General features: G+C 39.8%; 1 protein-coding gene across 4 annotated transcripts in view; it reads left to right on the forward strand.

The window, feature by feature from the left end:
• The window catches only part of phkb (phosphorylase kinase, beta), a 318,068-nt gene that overhangs the window by 221,732 nt on the left and 83,972 nt on the right, over window positions 1-12,364 (forward strand). The window lies entirely within an intron of this gene.

The raw sequence follows: 12,364 nt of genomic DNA on the forward strand, positions 1-12,364 counted from the left end.
ACTGGTGGAACAGCAGGTTTTCTGTCATTGTTTGAAGACCTGAGGAATGTGAAAAGAAGAAAAAAATTATATTCTGTTAGAAATTGTAACTTGAACATGTTTGGTAACAAATAACCTGCTTTTTCTTTAGAGATGGTATTGATTCACTGACTGTGTGCACTTGTACGGCTTCAAAACACTGTATTTGGAGGTGTGTGCTTCTCTCTGTCCTGTACCGTAAGCTAAAGTTAAGAGCCATCAGGAGCTGTCTGAACTTTCAGTGTGCGTTAAATACCACTTACCGTATTTTCCGTCACACCAGAGTATGAGTTGTACATGTCAAACAAGTGCATCATGAACAGAGGGGGAAAACATACACAAGTTGCACCGGACCAGGGTTGCCAACTTTGGGACCTCAGCTGAAGTGAGATTTGGTAACACCTAACCCTAATTTAAAAAAAAAAAAAAAAAAAAAAAAAAACAGTCTTCCTTTACTAATAAAAATAGTAATAGAAGGGAAACTCTGTTTTTGATTCTTCTCCTCTCCACATCCATCCTCCTTTCTTTTCCCAAAATATTTCAGCAAGCTCATCTACAGGCATGTATGAGGCAAATAAAGAAAAATGCGGAAAATGGCTGGTTGGGGGGGTCTGGGGGCTGAAGGGTTTTAGCCATGTTAATGATCCCCAGAACCATTTTCTGCAGTGAATTTGCAAGGAGAGATAGGGAGGCAGCTGTTTATCCAACTCTTTACAAGTTGGACAAAATCTGTCTTCATATGACACTAACGTCTGTGCTGTATGTGAGTCTTCTCTCCAGAACTGGAAAAGAGGACTCAAGCCTCAAGTCAGGAGGAATACTCAGGCCTAACACCACTGAAATCATCTTGTTTTTAAATAAAAACCTTTGAAGCCGCCAAATCCCCTTCATTTTCTATTTCACAAGTTATATCTCTATTACATATAGTAATTTATGATGGCACAATCACATTATAACACAAGTACAGGGTGGGCCAATAAAATGTTACCACTTTTTAATTTGTACAATTAGAGAATGTACAAGTGTAGTGTTCAGAATAATAGTAGTGCTATGTGACTAAAAAGATTAATCCAGGTTTTGAGTATATTTCTTATTGTTACATGGGAAACAAGGTACCAGTAGATTCTCACAAATCCAGCAAGACAAAGCATTCATGATATGCACACTCTTAAGACTATGAAATTGGGCTATTAGTAAAAAAAAAAGTAGAAAAGGGGGTGTTCACAATAATAGTAGTGTGGCCTTCAGTCAGTGAGTTTGTCAGTTTTGTAGAACAAACAGGTGTGAATCAGGTTTCCCCTATGTAAGGATGAAGCCAGCACCTGTTGAACGTGTTTTTCTCTTTGAAAGCCTGAGGAAAATGGGACATTCAAGACATTGTTCAGAAAAACAGCGTAGTTTGATTAAAAAGTTGATTGGAGAGGGAAAAACTTATACGCAGGTGCAAAAAATTATAGGCTGTTCTTCTACAATGATCTCCAATGCTTTAAAATGGACAAAAAAAACAGAGATGTGTGGAAGAAAACGGAAAACAACCATCAAAATGGATAGAAGATAACCAGAATGGCAAAGGCTCACCCATTAATCAGCTCCAGGATGATCAAAGACAGTCTGGAGTTACCTGTAAGTGCTGTGACAGTTAGAAGACACCTGTGTGAAGCTAATTTATTTGCAAGAATCCCCCGCAAAATCCCTCTGTTGGATGGAGGAATGGAGGAATATTTTGTGGACTGATGAGAGTAAAATTGTTCTTTTTGGGTCCAAGGGCCGCAGACAGTTTGTGAGACGACCCCCAAACTCTGAATTCAAGCCATAGTTCACAGTGAAGACAGTGAAGCATGGTGGTGCAAGCATCATGATATGGGCATGTTTCTCCTACTATGGTGTTGGGCCTATATATCGCATACCAGGTATCATGGATCAGTTTGGATATATCAAAATACTTGAAGAGGTCATGTTGCCTTATGCTGAAGAGGACATGCCCTTGAAATGGGTGTTTCAACAAAACAATGACCCCAAGCACACTAGTAAACAAGCAAAAGCTTGGTTCCAAACCAACAAAATTAATGCCTCGCAGATGTGAAGAAATCATGAAAAACTGTGGTTATACAACTAAATACTAGTTTAGTGATTCACAGGATTGCTAAAAAAGCAGTTTGTACATAATAGTTTTGAGTTTGTAGCGTCAACAGCAGATGCTACTATTATTGTGAACACCCCCTTTTCTACTTTTTTTTTTTTACTAATAGCCCAATTTCATAGCCTTAAGAGTGTGCATATCATGAATGCTTGGTCTTGTTGGATTTGTGAGAATCTACTGAATCTACTGGTACCTTGTTTCCCATGTAACAATAAGAAATATACTCAAAACCTGGATTAATCTTTTTAGTCACATAGCACTACTATTATTCTGAACACTACTGTACTACAACAACCCACAGACCATTGAGACCCTGAAGACCAACATCCGTCAGGAAAGTTGGAGAATCCCTCTTGAGATGTGTGGCAATGTCATCACAAACTTCAATATTCGTGTTGCAGCTGTAATCCAAAGAAGAGCAGCGTGGATTGAACACGTCATCAATTATTGAACTGTGCGGAAAACAAGAGACAAAGTGGGAAACCTTTGGTATCAAATGTTAATTTGATGCTTCTGTTACAAGTCTGTAAGTAAAATTTTCGAACAAGTTCTCATTTCAAAAACTTGTGTACGATCAAAAAGTGGTAACATTTTATTGGCCCACCCTGTATATTATTAATGTCTTTAAACGAAAATATATTCAAAGTTCAAGATGTACATCAAACCTTTATTATTTAAGAGACATAACAGTGCCTGTTTAATTGTTCAGTGCATGTGCTATGTTAAAGATTGGCCAGCAGATGTCGCTACATCAAATGCTTCAAACACTGAAGCATTTCAACGCCATTGTTTCATGTTGATTCAGTGGTTTAAAACACTCCGGTTTCTCTGTCACTAATAATTATCAATAAAATACTTCAGCGACCATGCGTTTTCAGCACATATGCACAGATAGACTTCCAATCATGAATACTTGCTAACCAGGACATTTAAAACCATATGACATGTCCTTTAAATTACCTCGATTAGATTAGATTAGATTAGATTATTCGATTTGTGAGGCTATTTTATTGGCTTACCTTTGTCATCCAAAAAGTGGCCGACTCAGAAACAAGGTTCGAAGCTTTGCTGGAACTCTGAACTCTTCATTCGGAGCTGACATATCAGCTGCAAGGTTTACAGCGAATCAACGATCAGCGAATACTGCAGTCAGACCTCTGTCAGCAGATGTAAACAGCTGTTTCTAGTGTGCACCCATTAAGAAACAATGCGCTGTGATCTGGTCTGGTGGTCTGATCTTGTCGTCAATAGAAAATTAATGGGAGAAATTTTTATTTTAGTGTGAAATTTCTTGCTTGTGCGTGAGAGCATGAGATTGATGCTGAAAGTATGAGTGTCACGCCAGATGCGTGGCAGTTGGCAACCTTGCACCAGAGTATGTCACATTCATTTTCAAAACATTTTTCACAAGAACTTGAGAATAAATATTTTGTAACAATCTGAAAAGGTTACTCAGTCACACACTGTCTAAAGAATATAGGCTAAGTATCTTTAATGTTGTGTGTTCTTGATTCCATTGTACTGAAAACATACCAAACTCTGATTTTTGTGTACCTTATTTGTTTTTTGACATACACATTCCTTATCTCTCACTTAAATCTTTACAGTCTGACATTGCTTTCCATGTATGAGACAGGTATAATCCCAACAGACAGGAATAAAAGGTTGATTGTCTGGGTTGCAACAACTACCCTGCTCTCTGTGCCGGGCAGGGCCCTTGCAAGGGTTGTCTGGCTTCACACATAATCAACGATTGAGCACATCCTAGCTCTGCAAGTTCTTAATGAATACAAGTTTGAACATTGGTGGAGCTTCTTTGCATCCTGGATTAGTTTGTTTGATTTGGCTGATCAAAAGTGGCTTGTTTGCCAGTAAATTGCTACATATCATAGCTGTCCTACAGACAGATGATGTGAGCACTGTGTGAAGTGTAGGCAGAGTCTGTCTTTTTCCAGTGATTTCTGGCATTTATTACACATGAGTTATGGCTCCTACTCTGATCATTGCTTGCATGGACTGGCAACGGGTCTAAGGTCATAGAGTCTCGTTACTTGGGTGCCTTTGTTGGAGAAAAATCTTCGCTGACCTTGACTTGACTGACCCAGACAATAATATGACTGCAGAATCAAATTATACCTTGCGTGTAGTACTTGCTCAGCTAAATGAATAGTCACAGTTTCTGGATTTATAATTGTCCTGGATCAAGACTAAGATTCATGCTTTTCTTGATTTTCTGGCTTCAGTCATCACAAGTGTATATGTTTGTGGTGAAAGTCTCAAAGCTGTTGAGACATTCACTTTTCTTGAGTCAACGTTGAAGTTGTGTGGATGTTTCCAATATGAATTACTGAGATCCTGCACACAAACTACTATATATTGGAGTTTTTCAGTACTATGTCACTTGGATGATTTATAAAATCCTTTTATGACCGTTAAGAAGGCCAGTTGGTGTAGTGTAAACTTCTAGAAACATATATCCTACCTGAATGATTGAAATATTGCATCAGCATATCACCAGACTCTGTGTACTCTGTTACTCTGGGACTCTACACCTCATTATTTTGTATTAATTTATCTTGCCTCTAACTTCTGGATTTCTGAAGTGGACTTGCTCTTCCTCTGTTCAGTTCCTTTCAGCAGTGTTCTTAATTCCAGAGTTATAAAGTACACAGTTTCTATTTCAGATGGAAAAGCACTATAAAAATCCAGTCCATTTATCACTGTGCACGTTATTAAATGTATATAGAAGAGCAGTGGTACAAATAAGACAATAACACTAAAACTTTGAGCAGATTAAACTACACCTTATGCAACACTATTACGAGAACATAGTACTGTGTTTATCTGTCTGGAACTGAGTTGAAGTGCAGGTGATGGCCCAGCTGAGTTTTCCCAAAGTAACAATAACATGGCAATCAATGGAATACATTCTAAAACTGTTGTTTAAAAAGTTATTCCATCCCCATATGCACTTCAAAATCTAATCAATTCTTCCCTTGCCAATCTCTCCACCAAATTTCCTTGAAATTTGTTTTTTTTTTTTCACATGCAAATAAAAAGGTACTCAGTGGGAGATATTATTGAAAAAAACAATAATAAAAAAAAAATTGTTCTGTATCTGAATGTGTGGCCATGCTGCTCTGTCCACACCTAATTTCATTAGATCTCAAAAGTTAATCAGTAGTTCTGATTAGTACGTGGATTGGAGACCGCTTAGGAACGGCCGAGGCTACGCACATTTTCTCCATGTAGAAGAACTATGGCTGTACCAGCATATAACTTGTGCCAGATCCCAATGCAGTTAAAAAAAAAAAAAAAAAAACATCAACAAACATTGAAAATATTACCTCTTTGCCCAAGACAGCAATCACAGAGTACAAAAGTTGATACTGAGGAGGCTGATAAACAACAAAGATGAAAAGGCTATGCAGCAGTTCAACGCTGTGTGGAGTTTCCCTTTTCTCTGTGCTCAAGTCCCACCCATTTTAATACTGTCCAGTCAAACCACACCAGAAGCAAAGTCTTGCATAAACTCCTGTTTCGCTAGTAAATTAAGCCACTTTCTTGTTTTGACCATTTTCATTAAACCCCCCCCCCCCCCCCCCCCCCCCCCCCCATATGCAACAGAGCCACAAGACATGGCTTCCTGCGAAAATACCTTTTAATGCCACTGAAAATAGATCAAAGCCTCTGAGATTATGTCAGTTTCCATTTTAGGATCATAAGGGACTCAGCTTTGCTTGCAGCAGCTCAGAGTTTATTTCCGAGAGGGAGACAAAGAAACACCAAGCCAGTGAAGGCTCCATTACCTGAGGATTTTGTCATTATTCTGCCAAAGGTCTGAGGGACCTTTCAGGAACAGTTATAAGCTCTTTATGTGTCTGAGCAGGTCCATTTAACATTTTATGCTTTTGGAGGATGAATGTGAAAGAAAATCATCAATATGAAGTTAATTTTCAGGACCTGGCATGAAACGTGAACATACTCCACTTTCCTAGCTGCAAATCACCTGCTCTCGGTGTACACTAAAGCAATGCCAACACAGCGAAGAATTATGGGTAATCAAACATTGAGGAGACTTTTTGATGAGATACCATGCAGCCTTTCCAACTCTTATCATCAGGTTTTGGTTCAGCGCAGTGAAAGATGATTGGTTGCACTTTCCTCTTTCTCTGATGTTACAGACTTGAACTGAAAAAAAAAACCCAAACACTTAATGTATACAACCTGTCTGACCATTCTATAAGAAATAGCCACTTTCAGAGTATGATACCACACTGTCCATTTATGATCTTTTTACAAGAGTTTTTTTTTGCCATCATAATAGTTGCAGGTTTTCCACCTATGGGCTACAGTTTCCATTACAAATCCTCACTGCCCCCTGTTGGAGGTTTTGTATTTAAACCATGTGCAGAGACCTGTGATGTATGAGCCCATTCACAAGCAACCCAAATCTGCCCGATGCTTCAATTCAGCCTGACTGGACTCCAGCTGTGAATTTTAATATAAGATGACTGCATATTACTAATTATGCTGTTAAAAATTAGTAACTGTTTTAATTGATTCATCAAAGTAATGTAATATAACTTTTGATTAGTATGATTACTTTTCAGACAGATGTTTTTAACTGGGCGTGTAACTATTGCTCTCCAGCACTGATAGTAATAAAGACTAAATGAAGCCAGAGAAATTGCGGCGCCACTGCAGAGGGTGTGGATGACTTTGGGGGTAAAGCCCACATAGAGTCAAGTGATGATGTGGGTAAAATAAAGAAGATTAATCTGAGTAGAGGTGGCGAAAGTAGATGACTTTAAATATTGAAGTCAGCCGTCCAAAGTAATGGAGAGTGTGGTATAGAGGTGAAGAAGAGTTTGCCGGCAGGGTGAAGAAAGGTGGCAGGAGTGATTTGTGATTGAAAGTATTGAGACCAGCTATGTCGTACAGCTTAGAGGCGCTGACATTAACAAATAAACAGGAGGCAGAGCTGAAGATGTTGCTTTTTTCTTAGAAGTGACGATGATGGACAAGATTAGGAATGAACATATCAGAGTGACAGCACAGGCAAATCATTTTGGACACAAGGTCAGAGAGGCGAGATTGAGATGGTTTGGACATGTGCAGAGAAGAGACCCAGGGTATATAGGGAGAAGGATGCTGATGATGGAGCCACCAGACAGGAGGAGAAGAGGAAGGCCAAAGAGGAGTATGGATGTGGTGAGGGAGGACATGCAGGTGGTTGGTGTGACAGAGGATGATACAGACGACACGGTGAGATGGAAGCTGATGAGCTGCTGTGTCAACCTCTAACGGGAGCAGCCGAAAGAAGAGAAATAGTCTGATTCTGAAAGTGGATAGAGTCAACAAGATTTATTTAAACAATTAAATTTTTACTGCATACAACATATTAAGTCCACAGGTCTTGTGAAGTTCTATTAAGGTAATCAAAAAGTGCAGAAAAAAGACCAGTGCTAAATTAAAGCTCAGTATCCGAGAATTAGAAAAATGTAAAACAATAAATGTTTTGATGAAATTGCATTTTGAAAATGATGCTTATTTTCACCCAAATAATGCAATTTTGAGGTCTCTGCAAAGCAAAGTATTGTGAATTTTGGACCAAAATGGCATTCAACCCTCTCAAGGCAGGCGCTGCAGATTTGCAACAGCTTTCCTGTTACTAAAAATTAATTTGAGCCTGAGCGGGTTAAGACATGAAAATGGATGTTGGGAATGGATGTAAGGGCTACTTAGTGTAAATATCCTCAAACATTTTTGATTTGATTTTGTTCAGAGTAGTTATATACCTCCTTAAGCATATCTACCAAGGTAGATATGCGTCAAGGTTTTTTCAATATGTTATGGTTTTTTTTTTTAATGTATGTTATTCTGAAACATGAAAAGAAACAAGAACAGAATTCTAACAAGCAATGAAAAATCACAGAAAAACAAAAAAATTCTGACATAGGCTACAAAAAATTACTGGTGCCGTGGGTTTTAGGTTACAACACACTTATGCAGTTGACTGTCAGAGTCCTTATGGCTCATTGCTTTTATAGCTGCTTCCAACCCAGAGACTATCAAAGTCTGAATGCACTGTCCCCCCTGCCTGCTCTGACCAGTATCCCAGTCTTGTAGACTTTTGGCATTTGAAGAATTGTGGGACATGCTCAAAGACTGCATGAACCTTTGGTGTTACACTCAAATGAAGTGCCAAGAAGGCCTCAGCAAACCTCATGACATGAACCTGGAAATCTGCACTGAATGTCATCCCAAAGCAAGCTTTTCTGATAATGTTGAAGGATACAAAAGCATCCAGGGCTGGTGATCCAACAGTTTAAGCTCCTGCCTTCTGCAGAATGTGGTCAAGCTGTCAGTATTGGACAACAAAGTCCTGCACTTATTGCCATTGAACTGTCCTCCATAGTGGGCTGACCTGGCCAGTCCCAGGGAAGCTGCCCAATCTTTTGCTGTGATGGAACTTCCCTTACTCTTGAGTCTTCCATCAACACAGTCATAAAGATTGTTGACAACACCTAGCATTAGGTGCAGTTCCATCGGTAGCACCAAGTCAATCACCAAAGCAGTCATCCTCAAGATCACAAGGGGGCATTTGTTCACAGCTGTAAAAATGAGTCGAACTTAGCTTATTCTTGCCCCTATGATTAGCCAAAGTGTATGTAAAGTTATGTCTGTAAATGTATAGTATAAGGTATTTTCTAGACCTTGCTGAAGGTACAGACACAAATGAGTCTTAAAAAGGCCTTTAAACTTTTAATTTGTTTTTCTGAAAATTAGAAATCTCGAGTGTCTGTCTACTGGCACATCAGCTGCAAGTGCAGGTTGTTTTTTGTTGAATATGTAGACTTCAGACAAAAGGTCAGTGTTATCTATGTTCCAGTCTGCTCTTGTCAGCCATCATTTAGCAGTCAACAGAAAAGCCTCTATGACAAAACATGTTTTATTTCGTTCCGCACAGACTGTCACACTTTCTTGACATTTTTAAGGGTGCTTCTGAAATGGGTGTTTAAGAAACATTTCAAGTCTCATCTCATTCTCCTCGTTGCAGTTACATCGTCATCTGTTTGAAGCAGTGATGGCAGGGAGAGAGTGAATTTCTTCTGTGCCACCATTATGCATTTGTACATTGTCTCCTTCCCAAAATGAGTCCTTTGTCTGCTCAGAGAGCAGCGCTAATGAGGAAGTTGCACTGCAGCATTTTAGAAGCCATTGCCCTCTATTCATCAGGAAATATTTGTGCTCAGCTCTGTTTTTCCTCCTTAGCCACCTCCTGTCTTCTCACGCTTGCACACACTCTCTCCTTTCTCCGATTGATGATAACGAGGCTGTTGGCTAAAATCTGCCTTTGTCAACCAAACAAAATGGTGCCTGGCTTCCCGTGAATGTGCATCTGTGTGCACAAACCAGAGTTGTACTTATATTTTGGTGCTGTTATCCTTGGTTTTACATTTAGTCGCAGTAAATTAGTGACCTCAGTGCTTGTGCACAAGAGTGTTTGCAAATGTCTGCATGTGTTTTAGAGCGTGTATTTCAGTTTCTCCACATTAATGTGAATTGCAAGTTGCTGCTTTTTTCCTACATGTTTGTTATCAATGAACGTGGTTGTTTATTCCTTGGCTTTGGACAAGCCTATAGGCATGTACCCTGTAAATGCAGTGAGTCGACAGACAGACAGATAGCTCGATCGATCCACCCACTCCATTTTCTTTTTACCGCAAACCTCAAAAAGCTTATCAAATGAAATAGTATGTAATGCAGGCAAACCCTTAAAAGTTGGTGAACTTTGATGTGCCAGAATAATTAAAAAAGAAACTTTGTCTTGCCAAAGACTGGGCCTGTTCAGTCTTCTATGGTTCCATCATACCTTCCAGGAATCACCCAACAGACAGTCTTCTTGGCCACTGAGGGATTCCCGTGATGGCAAACAGCAAAATCCCATCGATGTGTCTGCCACCTGCTGGATGGTTGTTGGATGCTGGCTGGATAATGGAAATTAGTGGCAGGTGTGATTGTCAGAAAGTGGCTCCATTTCCACACAGGAGTAAATGATTATTTTTTGTTTTTTTGTTTTCTCTTTTTCTGTGTGAGTTAAGTTGTCAAATGCAAAGCATGGTTTCATAACATGGTTTTTAGTTGGTCTTATTTAACAGACTCAATAGTTTTCTGCTCTCTGCCTTGACTAGTTGTGTCGCAGCTTTGTTTTTCCCCATGAACATACTGTTACCTCTGACACTTGAGAATGCATTATTTTATATGAATGTGGATGGGTAAATATTTATAATTACCCTTCAGGGATTAAATAAAGTTATGTGTCATATGTCCATAAAACTCAGCTGAAAGGATTTTGTATGAATTTAGCCTTGAAAGAAAAAGAGAGCGAGAGAGAAGGTGCAGCAGTGAATGGGCTCTGAGAGACGGCAATTCCACATCGAAATAGTTAAAGCAAATAAACCCTCATTCTCTGATTAACAACGGATTCTAAGACTGAAATGATAGGGACACCCCTCCACACAGCTGTGGAGAAAGAATTGACATGGGAATGCAGCTGAAACAAATTTCTTCTTTCATTCTCTGCCTCTCTCAACGTGTGGTTTTGAAGCTACGCGTAGCTTGAAATTAGCTTGACTTTTTTCTTTTATTTCCAGAATCAGGGCCCAGTGGCCACCAAGGGCACTGCTGCTTTTGAATCACTTGAAGTAGACCTGCATTGAAATAAATGTGGTCAGATTTCAGAAACAAAAATAGCTGATATGTATTTATAAGACCCTTGTGAATGCAGTAAAGTAAATCTGTAAGCCCAAATTTGTAATTCAGCGGAGAAATCTTCGTTTAAAAATGACAAATTTGCAGCTAAAATTTAGCCCTCTGTGAAAACAGTTTGTACAGCCGAATCATTTCCATGACGTCAGGGACAAGACGACGCGCTCCCGCCTTCAGTCCGATCCCGCATTGAAATTGATTTTATCTTTTAGTAATGTTACTTATACACGTCCTGGTTTCAACATCCAAAAGTAAGCTGCAATGAATGTGAGATACAGCTCTGTGTGCTCAGATCAGCAACAACATCGACAGCGGGCACCATTTTTCCTCTCCCGCTCTCTGCCTCCGCTGCGCTTATTAAGTCTGTGGGCTCGTTAACGAGCTCGTTAACCGCCGACGCGGGCCACTCACACCGCCCGTGTTTGCTTTGCAGCCGGTGTTGTGCCAGATTCAGCGCACAACACCGGCATCACCTCTCTGTCTACTGAATGGAGCTGCAGCACACTTGGCACAAGTCCTGAGATTATGCTCGCTGTTTTAATGCGAAGCGGCCGGTACACCTGTTGCTGCAAGGACAGACTTCTTGCAGCAGAATCCACAGCACCGCACGTCTCGGCAATCGGAGTCCCAGAGCTCCATGGACGCTGAGAGAGGTTTATATATTTTTAATGACTGGGATTCTTTGCGGGTCTCGCTTCCATATCCCGCGATGGTACCGGAGGCGAAAGACAGTAGATTTTCATTGCGACACCACTCAATCAAACGGCCGTATGGAAAAAGTCCCCCAAAATAATTTTCAAGCACAAATAAAAGAAATGTGTACTCACCAAACGTGCCGCAAAACAATATGAAGTTTTAAAAAAAGTAGATCCTTCCGTATAAGACAAGAAAAAGGTGCAGATGCAAACTGACGTAAATCCACAAATTACAGTTGGCGCGCAATGCATGCTGGGAGAGAGGGTCTTCTCCGTGACGTCTCGGCAGCGTCCATGATGAGAGGGACAGTTTTGCGGAGTGCTAAATGTTAGCTGTAAATTTGTCATTTTTAGATGAAGATTTCTCCGTTGAATGACAGATCTGGGCTTCCAGATTTACTTTAATACATTCTAAGGATCTTATGTGTAAATGTAAGTCATTTTTTGGTCCAGAGATCTGACTGCATTTATTTCAGTGCAGGTCTGCTTTAAATAAATACACATGCAAGGCTCTTCACTTAGCACTAGAGGTCAGTTTCCATGCTGGGCAAGTTGGGGTCAGATCTATTTGCCCCATGGCAAGTTAACCAAATAATCCAAATATATATCTCATATTGACTCTCTGCCGATACAGAGTCCCAATCTGATACTTGTATTTTCTTAGATATTGTACTTGTTTTGCAAGCACATTAAAAGTCAGTCTGTTGTGCATGCTTTATTAGTTAACAGCTCTGCC

This window comes from Thalassophryne amazonica, chromosome 2 (genome assembly GCF_902500255.1).
Source record: "Thalassophryne amazonica chromosome 2, fThaAma1.1, whole genome shotgun sequence".
NCBI lineage: Eukaryota > Metazoa > Chordata > Actinopteri > Batrachoidiformes > Batrachoididae > Thalassophryne > Thalassophryne amazonica.